The sequence below is a fragment of the Synchiropus splendidus genome, chromosome 6 (assembly GCF_027744825.2).
Source record: "Synchiropus splendidus isolate RoL2022-P1 chromosome 6, RoL_Sspl_1.0, whole genome shotgun sequence".
In the NCBI taxonomy this organism is placed as follows: Eukaryota; Metazoa; Chordata; class Actinopteri; order Syngnathiformes; family Callionymidae; genus Synchiropus; species Synchiropus splendidus.
The window spans coordinates 24,791,647-24,817,837 of NC_071339.1; positions in this window are offsets into that span (position 1 = coordinate 24,791,647).

The following is a 26,191-nucleotide window of genomic DNA, read 5'->3' on the forward strand; positions in this document are numbered from 1 at the left end:
GCTATAGTGGGAGGTGAAATTTTCATGTTCTGAAGCTTCCCTGCAAAGTCATGGCAAAATGCGTAAAACGCGTTTTCAGCCTGAGATAAGGTCGATTCCGGAACGCCAAACATAAAAATGTTGATAACTTTTGAAAAACACTTCAGACAGCTTAGATTTGATGTGCATCGACTAGAAAGACCTTTTCTGCTATAGTGGGAGGTGAAATTTTCATGTTCTGAAGGTTCCCTGCAAAGTTATGGCACAATGCGTAAAACGCGATTTCAGCCTGAGATAAGGTCGATTCCGGAACGCCAAACATAAAAATTGTGATAACTTTGATAAAACACTTCAGATAGCTTAGATTTGAAGTGCAAGTACTAGACAGACCCTTTCTGCTATAGTGGGAGGTGAAAGTTTTATGTTCTGAAGCTTCCCTGCTAAGTTATAGCACAATGCAGAAAATGCGTTTTCAAACTGAGATTAGGTCGATTCCGGAACGCCAAACATAAAAATGTTGATAACTTTGGAAAAACACTTCAGACAGCTTAGATCTGATGTGCAACTACTAGAAAGATCCTTTCTGCTATAGTGGGAGGTGAAAATTTCATGTTCTGAAGCTTCCCTGCAAAGTTATGGTAAAATGCGTAAAACGCGATTTCAGCCTGAGATAAGGTCGATTCCGGAACGCCAAACATAAAAATGTTGATAACTTAGGAAAAACACTTCAGACAGCTTTTATTTGATGTGCAACGACTAGAAAGACCCTTTCTCATGATGTGGGAGGTGAAAATTTTATGTTCTGAAGCTTCCCTGCAAAGTTATGGCATAATGCAGAAAATACGTTTTCAGAATGAGATAAGGTGATTTCCGGAACGCCAAAAGTAAATATGTTGATAACTTTGGAAAAACAATTCAGACAGCTTAGATTTGATGTGCAACTACTAGAAAGACCCTTTCTGCTTTAGTGGGATGTGAAAATTTCATGTTCTGAAGCTTTATGCAAAGTTATGGCACAATGTGTAAAACACGTTTTCAGCCTGAGATAAGGTGGGTTCCGGAATGCCAAACATAAAAATGTTGATAACTTTCGAAAAACACTTCAGACAGCTTAGATTTGATGTGCAACTACTAGAAAGACACTCTCTACTATAGTGGGACGTGAAAATTTCATGTTCAGAAGCTTCCCTGCAAAGTTATGGCACAATGCCGAAAACGCATTTTCAGCCTGAGATAAGGTGGGTTCCGGAACGGCAAACATAAAAATGTAGTTAACTTAGGAAAAACACTTCAGACAGCTGAGATTTGATGTGCAACTACTAGAAAAATCCTTTCTGATATAGTGGGATGTGAAAAGTCAATGTTCTGAAGCTTCCCTGCAAAGTTATGGCACAATGTAGGAAACGCGTTTTCAGCCTGAGATAAGGTGGATTCCGAAAAGGCAAACATAAAAATGTTGATAACTTTGGAAAAACACTTCAGTCAGCTTAGATTTGATGTGCAACTACTAGAAAGACCATTTCTGCTATAGTGGGAGGTGAAATTTTCATGTTCTGAAGCTTCCCTGCAAGGTTATGGCACAATGCGTAAAACGCGTTTTAAGCCTGAGACAAGGTCGATTCCGGAACGCCAAACATGAAAATTTTGATAACTTTGGAAAAACAATTCAGACAGCTTAAATTTGATGTGCAACTACCAGAAAGACCCTTTCTGATATAGTGGGAGGTGAAAATTCCATGTTCTGAAGCTTCCCTGCAAAGTTATGGCACAATGTAGGAAACGCGTTTTCAGCCTGAGATAAGGTGGATTCCGAAAAGGCAAACATAAAAATGTTGATAACTTTGGAAAAACACTTCAGACAGCTTAGATTTGATGTGCAACTACTAGAAAGACCATTTCTGCTTCAGTGGGAGGTGAAATTTTCATGTTCTGAAGCTTCCCTGCAAAGTCATGGCAAAATGCGTAAAACGCGTTTTCAGCCTGAGATAAGGTCGATTCCGGAACGCCAAACATAAAAATGTTGATAACTTTTGAAAAACACTTCAGACAGCTTAGATTTGATGTGCATCGACTAGAAAGACCTTTTCTGCTATAGTGGGAGGTGAAATTTTCATGTTCTGAAGGTTCCCTGCAAAGTTATGGCACAATGCGTAAAACGCGATTTCAGCCTGAGATAAGTTCGATTCCGGAACGCCAAACATAAAAATTGTGATAACTTTGATAAAACACTTCAGATAGCTTAGATTTGAAGTGCAAGTACTAGACAGACCCTTTCTGCTATAGTGGGAGGTGAAAGTTTTATGTTCTGAAGCTTCCCTGCTAAGTTATAGCACAATGCAGAAAATGCGTTTTCAAACTGAGATTAGGTCGATTCCGGAACGCCAAACATAAAAATGTTGATAACTTTGGAAAAACACTTCAGACAGCTTAGATCTGATGTGCAACTACTAGAACGATCCTTTCTGCTATAGTGGGAGGTGAAATTTTCATGTTCTGAAGCTTCCCTGCAAAGTTATGGTAAAATGCGTAAAACGCGATTTCAGCCTGAGATAAGGTCGATTCCGGAACGCCAAACATAAAAATGTTGATAACGTAGGAAAAACACTTCAGACAGCTTTTATTTGATGTGCAACGACTAGAAAGACCCTTTCTCCTGATGTGGTAGGTGAAAATTTTATGTTCTGAAGCTTCCCTGCAAAGTTATGGCACAATGCAGAAAATACGTTTTCAGAATGAGATAAGGTGATTTCCGGAACGCCAAAAGTAAAAATGTTGATAACTATGGAAAAACACTTCAGACAGCTTAGATTTGATGTGCAACTACTAGAAAGACCCTTTCTGCTTTAGTGGGATGTGAAAATTTCATGTTCTGAAGCTTGATGCAAAGTTATGGCACAATGTGTAAAACACGTTTTCAGCCTGAGATACGGTCGATTCCGGAACGGCAAACATAAAAATGTAGATAACTTAGGAAAAACACTTCAGACAGCTGAGATTTGATGTGCAACTACTCGAAAAATCCTTTCTGATATAGTGGGAGGTGAAAAGTCAATGTTCTGAAGCTTCCCTGCAAAGTTATGGCACAATGTAGGAAACGCGTTTTCAGCCTGAGATAAGGTGGATTCCGAAAAGGCAAACATAAAAATGTTGATAACTTTGGAAAAACACTTCAGACAGCTTACATTTGATTTGCAACTACTAGAAAGACCATTTCTGCTATAGTGGGAGGTGAAATTTTCATGTTCTGAAGCTTCCCTGCAAGGTTATGGCACAATGCGTAAAACGCGTTTTAAGCCTGAGACAAGGTCGATTCCGGAACACCAAACATGAAAATTTTGATAACTTTGGAAAAACAATTCAGACAGCTTAAATTTGATGTGCAACTACCAGAAAGACCCTTTCTGATATAGTGGGAGGTGAAAATTCCATGTTCTGAAGCTTCCCTGCAAAGTTATGGCACAATGTAGGAAACGCGTTTTCAGCCTGTGATAAGGTGGATTCCGAAAAGGCAAACATAAAAATGTTGATAACTTTGGAAAAACACTTCAGACAGCTTAGATTTGATGTGCAACTACTAGAAAGACCATTTCTGCTATAGTGGGAGGTGAAATTTTCATGTTCTGAAGCTTCCCTGCAAAGTCATGGCAAAATGCATAAAACGCGTTTTCAGCCTGAGATAAGGTCGATTCCGGAACGCCAAACATAAAAATGTTGATAACTTTTGAAAAACACTTCAGACAGCTTAGATTTGATGTGCAACTACTAGAAAGACCCTTTCTGCTATAGTGGGAGGTGAAATTTTCATGTTCTGAAGGTTCCCTGCAAAGTTATGGCACAATGCGAAAAACGCGATTTCAGCCTGAGATAAGGTCAATTCCGGAACGCCAAACATAAAAATTGTGATAACTTTGATAAAACACTTCAGATAGCTTAGATTTGAAGTGCAAGTACTAGACAGACCCTTTCTGCTATAGTGGGAGGTGAAAGTTTTGTGTTCTGAAGCGTCCCTGCAAAGTTATAGCACAATGCAGAAAACGCGTTTTCAAACTGAGATTAGGTCGATTCCGGAACGCCAAACATAAAAATGTTGATAACTTTGGAAAAACACTTCAGACAGCTTAGATTTGATGTGCAACTACTAGAAAGACCCTTTCTGCTATAGGGTGAGGAGAAAATTTCATGTTCTTAAGCTTCCCTGCAAAGTTTTGGCACAATGCAGAAAACGCGTTTTCAGCCTGAGATAAGGTTGGTTCCGGAACGCCAAACATAAAGATGTTGATAACTTTGAAAAAACACTTCAGACAGGTTGGATTTGTTGTGCAACTACTAGAAAAACCCTTTCTGCTATAGTGGGAGGTGAAATTTTCATGTTCTGAAGCTTCCCTGCAAAGTTATGGTAAAATGCGTAAAACGCGATTTCAGCCTGAGATAAGGTCGATTCCGGAACGCCAAACATAAAAATGTTGATAACGTAGGAAAAACACTTCAGACAGCTTTTATTTGATGTGCAACGACTAGAAAGACCCTTTCTCCTGATGTGGTAGGTGAAAATTTTATGTTCTGAAGCTTCCCTGCAAAGTTATGGCACAATGCAGAAAATACGTTTTCAGAATGAGATAAGGTGATTTCCGGAACGCCAAAAGTAAAAATGTTGATAACTATGGAAAAACACTTCAGACAGCTTAGATTTGATGTGCAACTACTAGAAAGACCCTTTCTGCTTTAGTGGGATGTGAAAATTTCATGTTCTGAAGCTTGATGCAAAGTTATGGCACAATGTGTAAAACACGTTTTCAGCCTGAGATACGGTCGATTCCGGAACGGCAAACATAAAAATGTAGATAACTTAGGAAAAACACTTCAGACAGCTGAGATTTGATGTGCAACTACTCGAAAAATCCTTTCTGATATAGTGGGAGGTGAAAAGTCAATGTTCTGAAGCTTCCCTGCAAAGTTATGGCACAATGTAGGAAACGCGTTTTCAGCCTGAGATAAGGTGGATTCCGAAAAGGCAAACATAAAAATGTTGATAACTTTGGAAAAACACTTCAGACAGCTTACATTTGATTTGCAACTACTAGAAAGACCATTTCTGCTATAGTGGGAGGTGAAATTTTCATGTTCTGAAGCTTCCCTGCAAGGTTATGGCACAATGCGTAAAACGCGTTTTAAGCCTGAGACAAGGTCGATTCCGGAACGCCAAACATGAAAATTTTGATAACTTTGGAAAAACAATTCAGACAGCTTAAATTTGATGTGCAACTACCAGAAAGACCCTTTCTGATATAGTGGGAGGTGAAAATTCCATGTTCTGAAGCTTCCCTGCAAAGTTATGGCACAATGTAGGAAACGCGTTTTCAGCCTGAGATAAGGTGGATTCCGAAAAGGCAAACATAAAAATGTTGATAACTTTGGAAAAACACTTCAGACAGCTTAGATTTGATGTGCAACTACTAGAAAGACCATTTCTGCTATAGTGGGAGGTGAAATTTTCATGTTCTGAAGCTTCCCTGCAAAGTCATGGCAAAATGCATAAAACGCGTTTTCAGCCTGAGATAAGGTCGATTCCGGAACGCCAAACATAAAAATGTTGATAACTTTTGAAAAACACTTCAGACAGCTTAGATTTGATGTGCAACTACTAGAAAGACCCTTTCTGCTATAGTGGGAGGTGAAATTTTCATGTTCTGAAGGTTCCCTGCAAAGTTATGGCACAATGCGAAAAACGCGATTTCAGCCTGAGATAAGGTCAATTCCGGAACGCCAAACATAAAAATTGTGATAACTTTGATAAAACACTTCAGATAGCTTAGATTTGAAGTGCAAGTACTAGACAGACCCTTTCTGCTATAGTGGGAGGTGAAAGTTTTGTGTTCTGAAGCGTCCCTGCAAAGTTATAGCACAATGCAGAAAACGCGTTTTCAAACTGAGATTAGGTCGATTCCGGAACGCCAAACATAAAAATGTTGATAACTTTGGAAAAACACTTCAGACAGCTTAGATTTGATGTGCAACTACTAGAAAGACCCTTTCTGCTATAGGGTGAGGAGAAAATTTCATGTTCTTAAGCTTCCCTGCAAAGTTTTGGCACAATGCAGAAAACGCGTTTTCAGCCTGAGATAAGGTTGGTTCCGGAACGCCAAACATAAAGATGTTGATAACTTTGAAAAAACACTTCAGACAGGTTGGATTTGTTGTGCAACTACTAGAAAAACCCTTTCTGCTATAGTGGGATCTGAAAAATTCATGTTCTGAAGCTTCCCTGCAAAGTTATTGCACAATGCAGAAAACTCGTTTTCAGCCTGAGAAACGGTGGGTTCCGGAACGCAAAACAAAAAAATGTTGATAACTTAGGAAAAACAGTTCAGTCAGCTTAAATTTCATGTGCAACTACTAGAAAGACCCTTTCTGCTATAGTGGGAGGTGAAATTTTCATTTTCTGAAGCTTCTCTGCAAAGTTATGGCACAATGCAGAAAACGCATTTTCAGCCTGAGATAAGGTGGGTTCCGGAACGCCAAACATAAAAATGTTGATAACTTTGGGAAAACACTTCAAACACCTTAGATTTGATGTGCAACTACGAGAAAGACCCTTTGTGCTATAGTGGGAGGTTAAAATTTAATGTTAAGAAGCTTCTCTGCGAAGTTATAGCACAATGCAGAAAACACATTTTGAGCCTGAGATAAGGTCGATTTCGGAACGGTAAACATAAAAGTGTTGATAACTTTGGAAAAACACTTTAGACAGCTTAGATTTAATGTGCAACTACTAGAAAATCCCTTTCTGCTATAGTGGGAGGTTCAAATTTCATGTTCTGAAGCTTCCCTGCAAAGTTATGGGACAATGCAGAAAACGAGTTTTCAACCTGAGATAAGGTGGGTTTCGGAACGCCAAACATAAACATGCTGCTAACTTTGAAAAAACGCTTCAGACAGATTATATTTGAAGTGCAACTACTAGAAAAACCCTTTCTCCGATAGTGGGATCTGAAAAATTCATCTTCTGAAGCTTCTCTGCAAAGTTATTGCACAATGCAGAAAACGCGTTTTCAGCCTGAGATGAGGCGGGCTCCGGAACGCCAAACATAAAAATGTTGATAACTTTCGAAAAACACTTCAGACAGCTTAGATTTGATGTGCAACTACTAGAAAGACCCTTTCTGCTATAGTGGGAGGTGAAAATGTCATGTTCTGAAGCTTCCCTGCAAAGTTATCGCACGATGCAGAAAACTCGTTTTCAGCCTGAGACAACGTGGGTTCCGGAACGCCAAACATAAAAATGTTGATAACTTTGGAATAAAAACTTTAGACAGCTTAGATTTGATGAGCAACTACTAGTAAGACCCTTTCTGCTATCGTGGGACCTGAAAATTTCATGTTCTGAAGCTTCCCTGCAAAGTTATTGCACAATGCAGAAAACGCGATTTCAAACTGAGATTAGGTCGATTCCGGAACGCCAAACATAAAAATGTTGATAACTTTGGAAAAAAACTTCAGGCAGCTTAGATTTGATGTGCAACAACGAGAAAGACCCTTTCTGCTATAGTGGGAGGTGAAAATTTCATGTTCTGAAGCTTCCCTGCAAAGTTATGGCACAATGCAGAAAACGTGTTTTCAGTCTGAGATAAGGTGGGTTTCGGAACGTCAAACATAAAAATGTTGATAACTTTCGAAAAACACTGCAGACAGCTTAGATTTGATGTGCAACTACTAGAAAGACCCTTTCTGCTATAGTGGGAGGTGAAATTTTCATGTTCTGAAGCTTCCCTGGAAAGTCATGGCAAAATGCGTAAAACGCGTTTTCAGCCTGAGATATGGTCGATTCCGGAACGCCAAACATAAAAATTGTGATAACTTTGACAAAACACTTCAGACAGCTTAGATTTGATGTGCATCTACTAGAAAGACCCTTTCTGCTATAGTGGGAGGTGAAAATTTCATGTTCTGAAGCTTCCCTGCAAAGTTATTGCACAATGCAGAAAACGCGATTTCAAACTGAGATTAGGTCGATTCCGGAACGCCAAAAATAAAAATGTTGATAATTTTGGAAAAACACTTCAGGCAGCTTAGATTTGATGGGCAACTACCAGAAAGACCCTTTCTGCTATAGTGGGAGGTGAAAATTTCATGTTCTGAAGGTTCCCTGCAAAGTTATGGCACAATGCGTAAAACGCGATTTCAGCCTGAGATAAGGTCGATTCCGGAACGCCAAACATAAAAATGTTGATAACTTTGGAAAAACACTTCAGACAGCTTAGATTTGAAGTGCAAGTACTAGAAAGACAGTTTCTGCTATAGTGGGAGGTGAAATTTTCATGTTCTGAAGGTTCCCTCCAAAGTTATAGCACAATGCGTAAAACGCGTTTTCAGCCTGAGATAAGGTCGATTCCGGAACGCCAAACATAAAAATTGTGATAACTTTGACAAAACACTTCAGACAGCTTAGATTTGATGTGCATCTACTAGAAAGACCCTTTCTTCTATAGTGGGAGGTGAAAATTTCATGTTCTGAAGCTTCCCTGCAAAGTTATTGCACACTGCAGAAAACGCGATTTCAAACTGAGATAAGTTCGATTCCGGAACGCCAAACATAAAAATGTTGATAACTTTGGAAAAACACTTCAGACAGCTTAGATTTGATGAGCATCTACGAGAAAGACCCTTTCTGCTATTGTGGGAGGTGAAAATTTCATGATCTGAAGCTTCCCTGCACAGTTATTGCACAATGCAGAAAACGCGTTTTCAAACTGAGATTAGGTCGATTCCGGAACGCCAAACATAAAAATGTTGGTAACTTTGGAAAATCACTTCTTTCAGCTTAGATTTAATCTCCAACTACGAGAAAGACCCTTTCTGATATAGTGGGAGGTGAAAATGTCATGTTCTGAAGCTTCCCTGCAAAGTTATGGGACAATGCGAAAAATGCGTTTTCAGCCTGAGATAAGGTCGATTCCGGAACGCCAAACATAAAAATGTTGATAACTTAGCAAAAACACATCAGACAGCATAGATTTGATATGCAACTGCTTGAAAGACCCTTTCTGCTATAGTGGGAGGTGCAATTTTCATGTTCTGAAGCTTCCCTGCGAAGTTATTGCTCAATGCAGAAAACGCATTTTCAAACTGAGATAAGGTCGATTCCAGAACGCCAAACATAAAAATGTTGATAACTTTGGAAAAACACTTCAGACAGCTTAGATTTGAAGTGCAAGTACTATAAAGACCCTTTCTGCTATAGTGGGAGGTGAAATTTTCATGTTCTGAAGGTTCCCTCCAAAGTTATGGCACAATGCGTAAACCGCGATTTCAGCATGAGATAAGGTCGATTGCGGAACGCCAAACATAAAAATTGTGATAATTTTGACAAAACACTTCAGACAGCTTTGATTTGATGTGTGACAACTAGGAAGACCCTTTCTGCTATAGTGGGAGGTGAAAATCTCATGTTCTGAAGGTTCCCTGCAAAGTTATGGCACAAAGCGTAAAACGCGATTTCAGCCTGAGATAAGGTCGATTCCGGAACGCCAAACATAAAAATTGTGATAACTTTGACAAAACACTCATACAGCTTAGATTTGATGTGCATCGACTAGTAAGATGCTTTCTGCTATAGTGGGAGGTGAAAATTTCATGTTCTGAAGCTTCCCTGTAAAGTTATTGCACAATGCAGAAAACGCGTTTTCAAACTGAGATAAGGTCGATTCCGGAACGCCAAACATAAAAATGTTGATAACTTTGGAAAAACACTTCAGACAGCTTGGATTTGATGTGCAACTACGAGAAAGACCTTTTCTGCTATAGTGGGATGTGAAAATTTCATTTTCCGAAGCTTCCCTGCAAAGTTATGGAACAATGCAGAAAACGCGTTTTCAGCCTGAGATAAGGTCGATTCCGGAACGCCAAACATAAAAATGGTGATAACTCAGGAAAAACACTTCAGACAGCTTAGATTTGATGTGCAACTACTAGAAAGACCCTTTCTGCTATAGTGTGAGGTGAAATTTTCATGTTCTGAAGCTTCCCTGCAAAGTCATGGCAAAATGCCTAAAACGCGTTTTCAGCCTGAGATAAAGTCGATTCCAGAACGCCAAACATAAAAATGTTGATAACTTTTGAAAAACACTTCAGACAGCTTAGATTTGATGTGCAACTACTAGAAAGACCCTTCTTGCTATAGTGGGAGGTGAAATTTTCATGTTCTGAAGGTTCCCTGCAAAGTTATGGCACAATGCGTAAAACGCGATTTCAGCCTGAGATAAGGTCGATTCCGGAAACGCCAAACATAAAAATTGTGATAACTTTGACGAAACACTTCAGACAGCTTAGATTTGATGTGCAACGACTAGAGAGACCCTTTCTCCTGTTGTGGGAGGTGAAAATTTCATGTTCTGAAGCTTCCCTGCAAAGTTATGGCACAATGCAGAAAACACGTTTTCAGACTGAGATAAGGTCGATTCCGGAACGGCAACCATAAAAATGTAGATAACTTAGGAAAAACACTTCAGACAGCTGAGAATTGATGTGCAACTACTAGAAAGATCCTTTCTGATATAGTGGGAGGTGAAAAGTCCATGTTCTGAAGCTTCCCTGCAAAGTTATGGCACGATGCGTAAAACGCGATTTCAGCCTGAGATAAGGTGGGTTCCGGAACTCCAAACATAAAAGTGTTGATAACTTTGGAAAAACACTTCAGACAGCTTAAATTTGATATGCAACTACTAGAAAGACCATTTGTGCTACAGTGGGAGGTTAAAATTTCATGTTCTGAAGCTTCACTGCAGAGTTTTGGCACAATGCAGAAAACGCGTTTTCAGCCTGAGATAAGGTTGGTTCCGGAACGCCAAACACAAAAATGTTGATAACTTTGGAAAAACACTTCAGACAGCATAGATTTGATGTGCAACTACTAGAAAGACCCTTTCTGCTATAGGGTGAGGAGAAAATTTCATGTTCTTAAGCTTCCCTGCAAAGTTTTGGCACAATGCAGAAAACGCGTTTTTCAGCCTGAGATAAGGTTGGTTCCGGAACGCCAAACATAAAAATGTTGATAACTTTGAAAAAACACTTCAGACAGGTTGGATTTGAAGTGCAACTACTAGAAAAACCCTTTCTGCTATAGTGGGATCTGAAAAATTCATGTTCTGAAGCTTCCCAGCAAAGTTATTGCAAAATGCAGAAAACGTGTTTTCAGCCTGAGATAAGGCGGGCTCCGGAACGCCAAACATAAAAATGTTGATGACTTTGGAAAAACAGTTCAGTCAGCTAAAATTTGATGTGCAACTACTAGAAAGACCCTTTCTGCGACAGTGGCAGGTGAAAATTTAATGTTAAGAAGCTTCTGTGCAAAGTTATAGCACAAAGCTGAAAAGGCATTTTGAGCCTGAGATAAGGTCGATTTCGGAACGGCAAACTTGAAAGTGTTGATAACTTTGGAAAAGCTCTTCAGACAGCTTAGATTTGATGTGCAACTACTAGAAAGATCCTTTCTGATATAGTGGGAGGTGAAAAGTCCATGTTCTGAAGCTTCCCTGCAAAGTTTTGGCACAATGCAGAAAACGCGTTTTCAGCCTGAGATAAGGTTGGTTCCGGAACGCCAAACATAAAAATGTTGATAACTTTGGAAAAACACTTCAGACAGGTTGGATTTGAAGTGCAACTACTAGAAAGACCCTTTCTGCTATAGTGGGAAGTAAAAATGTCATGTTCTGAAGCTTCCCTGCAAAGTTATGGCACAATGTAGAAAACACGTTTTCAGCCTGAGATAAGGTGGGTTTCGGAACGGCAAACATAAAAATGTTGATAACTTTGGAAAAACACTTCAGACAGCTTAGATTTGATGTGCAACTACGAGAAAGACCCTTTCTGCTATAGTGGGAAGTAAAAATGTCATGTTCTGAAGCTTCCCTGCAAAGTTATGGCACAATGCAGAAAAGGTGTTTTCAGCCTGAGATAAGGTCGGTGCCGGAAACGCCAAACATAAAAATTGTGATAACTTTGACGAAACACTTCAGACAGCTTAGATTTGATGTGCAACGACTAGAAAGACCCTTTCTGCTATAGTGGGAGGTTAAAATTTCATGTTCTGAAGCTTCCCTGCAAAGTTATGGCACAATGCAGAAAAAAGCTTTTCAGCCTGAGATAAGGTCGATTCCGGAACGCCAAACGTAAAAATGTTGACAACTTTGGAAAAGTACTTCAGACAGCTTAGATTTGATGTGCAACTACTAGAAAGGCCCTTTCTGCTATAGTGGGAGGTGGAAATTTCATGTTCTGAAGCTTCCCTGCAAAGTTATAGCACAATGCAGAAAACGCGTTTTCAGGCTGAGATAACGTCGATTCCGGAACGCGAAACAAAAAAATGTTGATAATTTTGGAAAAACACTTCAGACAGCTTAAATGTGATGTGCATCTACTAGAAAGACCCGTTCTGCTATCGTGGGAGGTGAAAATTTCATGTTCTGAAGCTTCCCTGCAAAGGTATTGCACAACGCAGAAAACCCGATTCCAAACTGAGATTAGGTCGATTCCGGAACGCCAAACATAAAAATATTGATAACTTTGGAAAAACACTTCAGGCAGCTTAGATTTGATGTGCAACTACGAGAAAGACCATTTCTGCTATAGTGGGAGGTGAAAATTTCATGTTCTGAAGCTTCCCGGCAAAGTTATGGCACAAAGCAGAAAACGCATTTTCAGCCTGAGATAAGGTGGGTTTCGGAACGGCAAACATAAAAATGTTGATAACTTTGGAAAAACACTGCAGACAGCTTAGATTTGATGTGCATCGACTAGAAAGACCTTTTCTGCTATAGTGGGAGGTGAAAATTTCATGTTCTGAAGCTTTCCTGCAAAGTTATTGCACAATGCAGAAAACGCGTTTTCAAACTGAGATAAGGTCGATTCCGGAAGGCCAAACATAAAAATGTTGATAACTTTGGAAAAACACTTCAGGCAGCTTGGATTTGATGTGCAGCTACGAGAAAGACCCTTTCTGATATAGTGGGAGGTGAAAATTTCATGTTCTGAAGCTTCCGGGCAAATTTATGGCACAAAGCAGAAAACGCGTTTTCAGCCTGAGATAAGGTGGGTTTCGGAACGGCAAACATAAAAATGTTGATAACTTTGGAAAAACACTGCAGACAGCTTAGATTTGATGTGCAACTACTAGAAAGACCCTTTCTGCTATAGTGGGAGGTGAAATTTTCATGTTCTGAAGCTTCCCTGCAAAGTTATGGCACAATGTGTAAAACACGTTTTCAGCCTGAGATAAGGTGGGTTCCGGAATGCCAAACATAAAAATGTTGATAACTTTCGAAAAACACTTCAGACAGCTTAGATTTGATGTGCAACTACTAGAAAGACACTCTCTACTATAGTGGGACGTGAAAATTTCATGTTCAGAAGCTTCCCTGCAAAGTTATGGCACAATGCCGAAAACGCATTTTCAGCCTGAGATAAGGTGGGTTCCGGAACGGCAAACATAAAAATGTAGTTAACTTAGGAAAAACACTTCAGACAGCTGAGATTTGATGTGCAACTACTAGAAAAATCCTTTCTGATATAGTGGGATGTGAAAAGTCAATGTTCTGAAGCTTCCCTGCAAAGTTATGGCACAATGTAGGAAACGCGTTTTCAGCCTGAGATAAGGTGGATTCCGAAAAGGCAAACATAAAAATGTTGATAACTTTGGAAAAACACTTCAGTCAGCTTAGATTTGATGTGCAACTACTAGAAAGACCATTTCTGCTATAGTGGGAGGTGAAATTTTCATGTTCTGAAGCTTCCCTGCAAGGTTATGGCACAATGCGTAAAACGCGTTTTAAGCCTGAGACAAGGTCGATTCCGGAACGCCAAACATGAAAATTTTGATAACTTTGGAAAAACAATTCAGACAGCTTAAATTTGATGTGCAACTACCAGAAAGACCCTTTCTGATATAGTGGGAGGTGAAAATTCCATGTTCTGAAGCTTCCCTGCAAAGTTATGGCACAATGTAGGAAACGCGTTTTCAGCCTGAGATAAGGTGGATTCCGAAAAGGCAAACATAAAAATGTTGATAACTTTGGAAAAACACTTCAGACAGCTTAGATTTGATGTGCAACTACTAGAAAGACCATTTCTGCTTCAGTGGGAGGTGAAATTTTCATGTTCTGAAGCTTCCCTGCAAATTCATGGCAAAATGCGTAAAACGCGTTTTCAGCCTGAGATAAGGTCGATTCCGGAACGCCAAACATAAAAATGTTGATAACTTTTGAAAAACACTTCAGACAGCTTAGATTTGAAGTGCATCGACTAGAAAGACCTTTTCTGCTATAGTGGGAGGTGAAATTTTCATGTTCTGAAGGTTCCCTGCAAAGTTATGGCACAATGCGTAAAACGCGATTTCAGCCTGAGATAAGTTCGATTCCGGAACGCCAAACATAAAAATTGTGATAACTTTGATAAAACACTTCAGATAGCTTAGATTTGAAGTGCAAGTACTAGACAGACCCTTTCTGCTATAGTGGGAGGTGAAAGTTTTATGTTCTGAAGCTTCCCTGCTAAGTTATAGCACAATGCAGAAAATGCGTTTTCAAACTGAGATTAGGTCGATTCCGGAACGCCAAACATAAAAATGTTGATAACTTTGGAAAAACACTTCAGACAGCTTAGATCTGATGTGCAACTACTAGAACGATCCTTTCTGCTATAGTGGGAGGTGAAATTTTCATGTTCTGAAGCTTCCCTGCAAAGTTATGGTAAAATGCGTAAAACGCGATTTCAGCCTGAGATAAGGTCGATTCCGGAACGCCAAACATAAAAATGTTGATAACGTAGGAAAAACACTTCAGACAGCTTTTATTTGATGTGCAACGACTAGAAAGACCCTTTCTCCTGATGTGGTAGGTGAAAATTTTATGTTCTGAAGCTTCCCTGCAAAGTTATGGCACAATGCAGAAAATACGTTTTCAGAATGAGATAAGGTGATTTCCGGAACGCCAAAAGTAAAAATGTTGATAACTATGGAAAAACACTTCAGACAGCTTAGATTTGATGTGCAACTACTAGAAAGACCCTTTCTGCTTTAGTGGGATGTGAAAATTTCATGTTCTGAAGCTTGATGCAAAGTTATGGCACAATGTGTAAAACACGTTTTCAGCCTGAGATACGGTCGATTCCGGAACGGCAAACATAAAAATGTAGATAACTTAGGAAAAACACTTCAGACAGCTGAGATTTGATGTGCAACTACTCGAAAAATCCTTTCTGATATAGTGGGAGGTGAAAAGTCAATGTTCTGAAGCTTCCCTGCAAAGTTATGGCACAATGTAGGAAACGCGTTTTCAGCCTGAGATAAGGTGGATTCCGAAAAGGCAAACATAAAAATGTTGATAACTTTGGAAAAACACTTCAGACAGCTTACATTTGATTTGCAACTACTAGAAAGACCATTTCTGCTATAGTGGGAGGTGAAATTTTCATGTTCTGAAGCTTCCCTGCAAGGTTATGGCACAATGCGTAAAACGCGTTTTAAGCCTGAGACAAGGTCGATTCCGGAATGCCAAACATGAAAATTTTGATAACTTTGGAAAAACAATTCAGACAGCTTAAATTTGATGTGCAACTACCAGAAAGACCCTTTCTGATATAGTGGGAGGTGAAAATTCCATGTTCTGAAGCTTCCCTGCAAAGTTATGGCACAATGTAGGAAACGCGTTTTCAGCCTGAGATAAGGTGGATTCCGAAAAGGCAAACATAAAAATGTTGATAACTTTGGAAAAACACTTCAGACAGCTTAGATTTGATGTGCAACTACTAGAAAGACCCTTTCTGCTATAGTGGGAGGTGAAATTTTCATGTTCTGAAGGTTCCCTGCAAAGTTATGGCACAATGCGAAAAACGCGATTTCAGCCTGAGATAAGGTCAATTCCGGAACGCCAAACATAAAAATTGTGATAACTTTGATAAAACACTTCAGATAGCTTAGATTTGAAGTGCAAGTACTAGACAGACCCTTTCTGCTATAGTGGGAGGTGAAAGTTTTGTGTTCTGAAGCGTCCCAGCAAAGTTATAGCACAATGCAGAAAACGCGTTTTCAAACTGAGATTAGGTCGATTCCGGAACGCCAAACATAAAAATGTTGATAACTTTGGAAAAACACTTCAGACAGCTTAGATTTGATGTGCAACTACTAGAAAGACCCTTTCTGCTATAGGGTGAGGAGAAAATTTCATGTTCTTAAGCTTCCCTGCAAAGTTTTGGCACAATGCAGAAAACGCGTTTTCAGCCTGAGATAAGGTTGGTTCCGGAACGCCAAACATAAAGATGTTGATAACTTTGAAAAAACACTTCAGACAGGTTGGATTTGTTGTGCAACTACTAGAAAAACCCTTTCTGCTATAGTGGGATCTGAAAAATTCATGTTCTGAAGCTTCCCTGCAAAGTTATTGCACAATGCAGAAAACTCGTTTTCAGCCTGAGAAACGGTGGGTTCCGGAACGCAAAACAAAAAAATGTTGATAACTTAGGAAAAACAGTTCAGTCAGCTTAAATTTCATGTGCAACTACTAGAAAGACCCTTTCTGCTATAGTGGGAGGTGAAATTTTCATTTTCTGAAGCTTCTCTGCAAAGTTATGGCACAATGCAGAAAACGCATTTTCAGCCTGAGATAAGGTGGGTTCCGGAACGCCAAACATAAAAATGTTGATAACTTTGGGAAAACACTTCAAACACCTTAGATTTGATGTGCAACTACGAGAAAGACCCTTTGTGCTATAGTGGGAGGTTAAAATTTAATGTTAAGAAGCTTCTCTGCGAAGTTATAGCACAATGCAGAAAACACATTTTGAGCCTGAGATAAGGTCGATTTCGGAACGGTAAACATAAAAGTGTTGATAACTTTGGAAAAACACTTTAGACAGCTTAGATTTAATGTGCAACTACTAGAAAATCCCTTTCTGCTATAGTGGGAGGTTCAAATTTCATGGTCTGAAGCTTCCCTGCAAAGTTATGGCACAAAGCAGGAAAATCATTTTCAGCCTGAGATAAGGTGGGTTCCGGAACGCCAAACATAAACATGCTGCTAACTTTGAAAAAACGCTTCAGACAGATTATATTTGAAGTGCAACTACTAGAAAAACCCTTTCTCCGATAGTGGGATCTGAAAAATTCATCTTCTGAAGCTTCTCTGCAAAGTTATTGCACAATGCAGAAAACGCGTTTTCAGCCTGAGATGAGGCGGGCTCCGGAACGCCAAACATAAAAATGTTGATAACTTTCGAAAAACACTTCAGACAGCTTAGATTTGATGTACAACTACTAGAAAGACCCTTTCTGCTATAGTGGGTGGTTAAAATTTCATGTTCTGAAGCTTCCCTGCAAAGTTATGGCACAATGCAGAAAACGCGTTTTCAGCCTGAGACCTGGTGGGTTCCGGAACGCCAAACTCAAAAATGTTGATAACTTTGGGAAAACGCTTCAGACAGCTTAGATTTGATGTGCAACTACTAGAAAGACCCTTTCTGCTATAGTGGGAGGTGAAAATGTCATGTTCTGAAGCTTCCCTGCAAAGTTATCGCACGATGCAGAAAACTCGTTTTCAGCCTGAGACAACGTGGGTTCCGGAACGCCAAACATAAAAATGTTGATAACTTTGGAAAAAAAACTTTAGACAGCTTAGATTTGATGAGCAACTACTAGTAAGACCCTTTCTGCTATAGTGGGAGGTGAAAATTTCATGTTCTGAAGCTTCCCTGCAAAGTTATGGCACAATGCAGAAAACGTGTTTTCAGTCTGAGATAAGGTGGGTTTCGGAACGTCAAACATAAAAATGTTGATAACTTTGGAAAAACACTGCAGACAGCTTAGATTTGATGTGCAACTACTAGAAAGACCCTTTCTGCTATAGTGGGAGGTGAAATTTTCATGTTCTGAAGCTTCCCTGGAAAGTCATGGCAAAATGCGTAAAACGCGTTTTCAGCCTGAGATAAGGTCGATTCCGGAACGCCAAACATAAAAATTGTGATAACTTTGACAAAACACTTCAGACAGCTTAGATTTGATGTGCATCTACTAGAAAGACCCTTTCTGCTATAGTGGGAGGTGAAAATTTCATGTTCTGAAGCTTCCCTGCAAAGTTATTGCACAATGCAGAAAACGCGATTTCAAACTGAGATTAGGTCGATTCCGGAACGCCAAAAATAAAAATGTTGATAATTTTGGAAAAACACTTCAGGCAGCTTAGATTTGATGGGCAACTACGAGAAAGACCCTTTCTGCTATAGTGGGAGGTGAAAATTTCATGTTCTGAAGGTTCCCTGCAAAGTTATGGCACAATGCGTAAAACGCGATTTCAGCCTGAGATAAGGTCGATTCCGGAACGCCAAACATAAAAATGTTGATAACTTTGGAAAAACACTTCAGACAGCTTAGATTTGAAGTGCAAGTACTAGAAAGACAGTTTCTGCTATAGTGGGAGGTGAAATTTTCATGTTCTGAAGGTTCCCTCCAAAGTTATAGCACAATGCGTAAAACGCGTTTTCAGCCTGAGATAAGGTCGATTCCGGAACGCCAAACATAAAAATTGTGATAACTTTGACAAAACACTTCAGACAGCTTAGATTTGATGTGCATCTACTAGAAAGACCCTTTCTGCTATAGTGGGAGGTGAAAATTTCATGTTCTGAAGCTTCCCTGCAAAGTTATTGCACACTGCAGAAAACGCGATTTCAAACTGAGATAAGTTCGATTCCGGAACGCCAAACATAAAAATGTTGATAACTTTGGAAAAACACTTCAGACAGCTTAGATTTGATGTGCATCTACTAGAAAGACCCTTTCTGCTATAGTGGGAGGTGAAAATTTCATGATCTGAAGCTTCCCTGCACAGTTATTGCACAATGCAGAAAACGCGTTTTCAAACTGAGATTAGGTCGATTCCGGAACGCCAAACATAAAAATGTTGGTAACTTTGGAAAATCACTTCTTTCAGCTTAGATTTAATCTCCAACTACGAGAAAGACCCTTTCTGATATAGTGGGAGGTGAAAATGTCATGTTCTGAAGCTTCCCTGCAAAGTTATGGGACAATGCGAAAAATGCGTTTTCAGCCTGAGATAAGGTCGATTCCGGAACGCCAAACATAAAAATGTTGATAACTTAGCAAAAACACATCAGACAGCATAGATTTGATATGCAACTGCTTGAAAGACCCTTTCTGCTATAGTGGGAGGTGCAATTTTCATGTTCTGAAGCTTCCCTGCGAAGTTATTGCTCAATGCAGAAAACGCATTTTCAAACTGAGATAAGGTCGATTCCAGAACGCCAAACATAAAAATGTTGATAACTTTGGAAAAACACTTCAGACAGCTTAGATTTGATGTGCAACTACTAGAAAGACCCTTTCTGCTATAGTGGGAGGTGAAATTTTCATGTTCTGAAGGTTCCCTGCAAAGTTATGGCACAATGCGAAAAACGCGATTTCAGCCTGAGATAAGGTCAATTCCGGAACGCCAAACATAAAAATTGTGATAACTTTGATAAAACACTTCAGATAGCTTAGATTTGAAGTGCAAGTACTAGACAGACCCTTTCTGCTATAGTGGGAGGTGAAAGTTTTGTGTTCTGAAGCGTCCCAGCAAAGTTATAGCACAATGCAGAAAACGCGTTTTCAAACTGAGATTAGGTCGATTCCGGAACGCCAAACATAAAAATGTTGATAACTTTGGAAAAACACTTCAGACAGCTTAGATTTGATGTGCAACTACTAGAAAGACCCTTTCTGCTATAGGGTGAGGAGAAAATTTCATGTTCTTAAGCTTCCCTGCAAAGTTTTGGCACAATGCAGAAAACGCGTTTTCAGCCTGAGATAAGGTTGGTTCCGGAACGCCAAACATAAAGATGTTGATAACTTTGAAAAAACACTTCAGACAGGTTGGATTTGTTGTGCAACTACTAGAAAAACCCTTTCTGCTATAGTGGGATCTGAAAAATTCATGTTCTGAAGCTTCCCTGCAAAGTTATTGCACAATGCAGAAAACTCGTTTTCAGCCTGAGAAACGGTGGGTTCCGGAACGCAAAACAAAAAAATGTTGATAACTTAGGAAAAACAGTTCAGTCAGCTTAAATTTCATGTGCAACTACTAGAAAGACCCTTTCTGCTATAGTGGGAGGTGAAATTTTCATTTTCTGAAGCTTCTCTGCAAAGTTATGGCACAATGCAGAAAACGCATTTTCAGCCTGAGATAAGGTGGGTTCCGGAACGCCAAACATAAAAATGTTGATAACTTTGGGAAAACACTTCAAACACCTTAGATTTGATGTGCAACTACGAGAAAGACCCTTTGTGCTATAGTGGGAGGTTAAAATTTAATGTTAAGAAGCTTCTCTGCGAAGTTATAGCACAATGCAGAAAACACATTTTGAGCCTGAGATAAGGTCGATTTCGGAACGGTAAACATAAAAGTGTTGATAACTTTGGAAAAACACTTTAGACAGCTTAGATTTAATGTGCAACTACTAGAAAATCCCTTTCTGCTATAGTGGGAGGTTCAAATTTCATGGTCTGAAGCTTCCCTGCAAAGTTATGGCACAAAGCAGGAAAATCATTTTCAGCCTGAGATAAGGTGGGTTCCGGAACGCCAAACATAAACATGCTGCTAACTTTGAAAAAACGCTTCAGACAGATTATATTTGAAGTGCAACTACTAGAAAAACCCTTTCTCCGATAGTGGGATCTGAAAAATTCATCTTCTGAAGCTTCTCTGCAAAGTTATTGCACAATGCAGAAAACGCGTTTTCAGCCTGAGATGAGGCGGGCTCCGGAACGCCAAACATAAAAATGTTGATAACTTTCGAAAAACACTTCAGACAGCTTAGATTTGATGTACAACTACTAGAAAGACCCTTTCTGCTATAGTGGGTGGTTAAAATTTCATGTTCTGAAGCTTCCCTGCAAAGTTATGGCACAATGCAGAAAACGCGTTTTCAGCCTGAGACCTGGTGGGTTCCGGAACGCCAAACTCAAAAATGTTGATAACTTTGGGAAAACGCTTCAGACAGCTTAGATTTGATGTGCAACTACTAGAAAGACCCTTTCTGCTATAGTGGGAGGTGAAAATGTCATGTTCTGAAGCTTCCCTGCAAAGTTATCGCACGATGCAGAAAACTCGTTTTCAGCCTGAGACAACGTGGGTTCCGGAACGCCAAACATAAAAATGTTGATAACTTTGGAAAAAAAACTTTAGACAGCTTAGATTTGATGAGCAACTACTAGTAAGACCCTTTCTGCTATAGTGGGAGGTGAAAATTTCATGTTCTGAAGCTTCCCTGCAAAGTTATGGCACAATGCAGAAAACGTGTTTTCAGTCTGAGATAAGGTGGGTTTCGGAACGTCAAACATAAAAATGTTGATAACTTTGGAAAAACACTGCAGACAGCTTAGATTTGATGTGCAACTACTAGAAAGACCCTTTCTGCTATAGTGGGAGGTGAAATTTTCATGTTCTGAAGCTTCCCTGGAAAGTCATGGCAAAATGCGTAAAACGCGTTTTCAGCCTGAGATAAGGTCGATTCCGGAACGCCAAACATAAAAATTGTGATAACTTTGACAAAACACTTCAGACAGCTTAGATTTGATGTGCATCTACTAGAAAGACCCTTTCTGCTATAGTGGGAGGTGAAAATTTCATGTTCTGAAGCTTCCCTGCAAAGTTATTGCACAATGCAGAAAACGCGATTTCAAACTGAGATTAGGTCGATTCCGGAACGCCAAAAATAAAAATGTTGATAATTTTGGAAAAACACTTCAGGCAGCTTAGATTTGATGGGCAACTACGAGAAAGACCCTTTCTGCTATAGTGGGAGGTGAAAATTTCATGTTCTGAAGGTTCCCTGCAAAGTTATGGCACAATGCGTAAAACGCGATTTCAGCCTGAGATAAGGTCGATTCCGGAACGCCAAACATAAAAATGTTGATAACTTTGGAAAAACACTTCAGACAGCTTAGATTTGAAGTGCAAGTACTAGAAAGACAGTTTCTGCTATAGTGGGAGGTGAAATTTTCATGTTCTGAAGGTTCCCTCCAAAGTTATAGCACAATGCGTAAAACGCGTTTTCAGCCTGAGATAAGGTCGATTCCGGAACGCCAAACATAAAAATTGTGATAACTTTGACAAAACACTTCAGACAGCTTAGATTTGATGTGCATCTACTAGAAAGACCCTTTCTGCTATAGTGGGAGGTGAAAATTTCATGTTCTGAAGCTTCCCTGCAAAGTTATTGCACACTGCAGAAAACGCGATTTCAAACTGAGATAAGTTCGATTCCGGAACGCCAAACATAAAAATGTTGATAACTTTGGAAAAACACTTCAGACAGCTTAGATTTGATGTGCATCTACTAGAAAGACCCTTTCTGCTATAGTGGGAGGTGAAAATTTCATGATCTGAAGCTTCCCTGCACAGTTATTGCACAATGCAGAAAACGCGTTTTCAAACTGAGATTAGGTCGATTCCGGAACGCCAAACATAAAAATGTTGGTAACTTTGGAAAATCACTTCTTTCAGCTTAGATTTAATCTCCAACTACGAGAAAGACCCTTTCTGATATAGTGGGAGGTGAAAATGTCATGTTCTGAAGCTTCCCTGCAAAGTTATGGGACAATGCGAAAAATGCGTTTTCAGCCTGAGATAAGGTCGATTCCGGAACGCCAAACATAAAAATGTTGATAACTTAGCAAAAACACATCAGACAGCATAGATTTGATATGCAACTGCTTGAAAGACCCTTTCTGCTATAGTGGGAGGTGCAATTTTCATGTTCTGAAGCTTCCCTGCGAAGTTATTGCTCAATGCAGAAAACGCATTTTCAAACTGAGATAAGGTCGATTCCAGAACGCCAAACATAAAAATGTTGATAACTTTGGAAAAACACTTCAGACAGCTTAGATTTGAAGTGCAAGTACTATAAAGACCCTTTCTGCTATAGTGGGAGGTGAAATTTTCATGTTCTGAAGGTTCCCTCCAAAGTTATGGCACAATGCGTAAACCGCGATTTCAGCATGAGATAAGGTCGATTGCGGAACGCCAAACATAAAAATTGTGATAACTTTGACAAAACACTTCAGACAGCTTAGATTTGATGTGTGACAACTAGGAAGACCCTTTCTGCTATAGTGGGAGGTGAAAATCTCATGTTCTGAAGGTTCCCTGCAAAGTTATGGCACAAAGCGTAAAACGCGATTTCAGCCTGAGATAAGGTCGATTCCGGAACGCCAAACATAAAAATTGTGATAACTTTGACAAAACACTCATACAGCTTAGATTTGATGTGCATCGACTAGTAAGATGCTTTCTGCTATAGTGGGAGGTGAAAATTTCATGTTCTGAAGCTTCCCTGTAAAGTTATTGCACAATGCAGAAAACGCGTTTTCAAACTGAGATAAGGTCGATTCCGGAACGCCAAACATAAAAATGTTGATAACTTTTGAAAAACACTTCAGACAGCTTAGATTTGATGTGCAACTACTAGAAAGACCCTTCTTGCTATAGTGGGAGGTGAAATTTTCATGTTCTGAAGGTTCCCTGCAAAGTTATGGCACAATGCGTAAAACGCGATTTCAGCCTGAGATAAGGTCGATTCCGGAAACGCCAAACATAAAAATTGTGATAACTTTGACGAAACACTTCAGACAGCTTAGATTTGATGTGCAACGACTAGAGAGACCCTTTCTCCTGTTGTGGGAGGTGAAAATTTCATGTTCTGAAGCTTCCCTGCAAAGTTATGGCACAATGCAGAAAACACGTTTTCAGACTGAGATAAGGTCGATTCCGGAACGGCAACCATAAAAATGTAGATAACTTAGGAAAAACACTTCAGACAGCTGAGATTTGATGTGCAACTACTAGAAACATCCTTTCTGATATAGTGGGAGGTGAAAAGTCCATGTTCTGAAGCTTCCCTGCAAAGTTATGGCACGATGTGTAAAACGCGATTTCAGCCTGAGATAAGGTGGGTTCCGGAACTCCAAACATAAAAGTGTTGATAACTTTGGAAAAACACTTCAGACAGCTTAAATTTGATATGCAACTACTAGAAAGACCATTTGTGCTACAGTGGGAGGTTAAAATTTCATGTTCTGAAGCTTCACTGCAGAGTTTTGGCACAATGCAGAAAACGCGTTTTCAGCCTGAGATAAGGTTGGTTCCGGAACGCCAAACATAAAAATGTTGATAACTTTGGAAAAACACTTCAGACAGCATAGATTTGATGTGCAACTACTAGAAAGACCCTTTCTGCTATAGGGTGAGGAGAAAATTTCATGTTCTTAAGCTTCCCTGCAAAGTTTTGGCACAATGCAGAAAACGCGTTTTTCAGCCTGAGATAAGGTTGGTTCCGGAACGCCAAACATAAAAATGTTGATAACTTTGAAAAAACACTTCAGACAGGTTGGATTTGAAGTGCAACTACTAGAAAAACCCTTTCTGCTATAGTGGGATCTGAAAAATTCATGTTCTGAAGCTTCCCAGCAAAGTTATTGCAAAATGCAGAAAACGTGTTTTCAGCCTGAGATAAGGCGGGCTCCGGAACGCCAAACATAAAAATGTTGATGACTTTGGAAAAACACTTCAGTCAGCTAAAATTTGATGTGCAACTACTAGAAAGACCCTTTCTGCGACAGTGGCAGGTGAAAATTTAATGTTAAGAAGCTTCTGTGCAAAGTTATAGCACAAAGCTGAAAACGCATTTTGAGCCTGAGATAAGGTCGATTTCGGAACGGCAAACTTGAAAGTGTTGATAACTTTGGAAAAGCTCTTCAGACAGCTTAGATTTGATGTGCAACTACTAGAAAGATCCTTTCTGATATAGTGGGAGGTGAAAAGTCCATGTTCTGAAGCTTCCCTGCAAAGTTTTGGCACAATGCAGAAAACGCGTTTTCAGCCTGAGATAAGGTTGGTTCCGGAACGCCAAACATAAAAATGTTGATAACTTTGGAAAAACACTTCAGACAGGTTGGATTTGAAGTGCAACTACTAGAAAGACCCTTTCTGCTATAGTGGGAAGTAAAAATGTCATGTTCTGAAGCTTCCCTGCAAAGTTATGGCACAATGTAGAAAACACGTTTTCAGCCTGAGATAAGGTGGGTTTCGGAACGGCAAACATAAAAATGTTGATAACTTTGGAAAAACACTTCAGACAGCTTAGATTTGATGTGCAACTACGAGAAAGACCCTTTCTGCTATAGTGGGAAGTAAAAATGTCATGTTCTGAAGCTTCCCTGCAAAGTTATGGCACAATGCAGAAAAGGTGTTTTCAGCCTGAGATAAGGTCGGTGCCGGAAACGCCAAACATAAAAATTGTGATAACTTTGACGAAACACTTCAGACAGCTTAGATTTGATGTGCAACGACTAGAAAGACCCTTTCTGCTATAGTGGGAGGTTAAAATTTCATGTTCTGAAGCTTCCCTGCAAAGTTATGGCACAATGCAGAAAAAAGCTTTTCAGCCTGAGATAAGGTGGGTTTCGGAACGCCAAACATAAAAATGTTGATAACTTTGGAAAAACACTTCAGACAGCTTCGATTTAATGTGCAAATACTAGAAAAAACTCTGTTTGCTATAGTGGAATGTGAAAAATTCATGTTCTGAAGCTTCCAAGCAAATTATGGCACTAAGCAGAAAACGCGATTTCAGCCTTAGATAAGGTTTGTTCCGGAACGCCAAACGTAAAAATGTTGATGACTTTGGAAAAACACTTCAGTCAGCTTAAATTTCATGTGCAACTACTAGAAAGACCCTTTCTGCTATAGTGGGAGGTGAAATTTTCATTTTCTGAAGCTTCTCTGCAAAGTTATATATAGCGGAAGGTTGTTGGAAGTTGGACTCGCGTACTCGTCACGGCCGCCGGCTGTGATCACGTGGTGTGACTGGGCCGTTCCTGAAGGAGGCTCTGGCTTGGCAGACCGCTGTAGGACGAGGGCGACGTGCAACTTTGGAGAAGTTCTCGATCACTCTCACACTTGGATGGGCAGCGAGTGGAATGCTGGCACGGCTTCAAGGGTGGAGGAGAAGCAAGAGTCTTTGCAGGAACTTGAGCAGGAACCGTCGAAGAAGTTGGTTGTAGTTGGTTGTAGGAGGCGAAGGAGCCAGAGGAAGCGGCAGAAGGAGGGCAAAGAGCGCAACCGAGGGCAACAGAGGGACAGAGGGGAGAGGAGCACAGAGGGACACAGAGGGC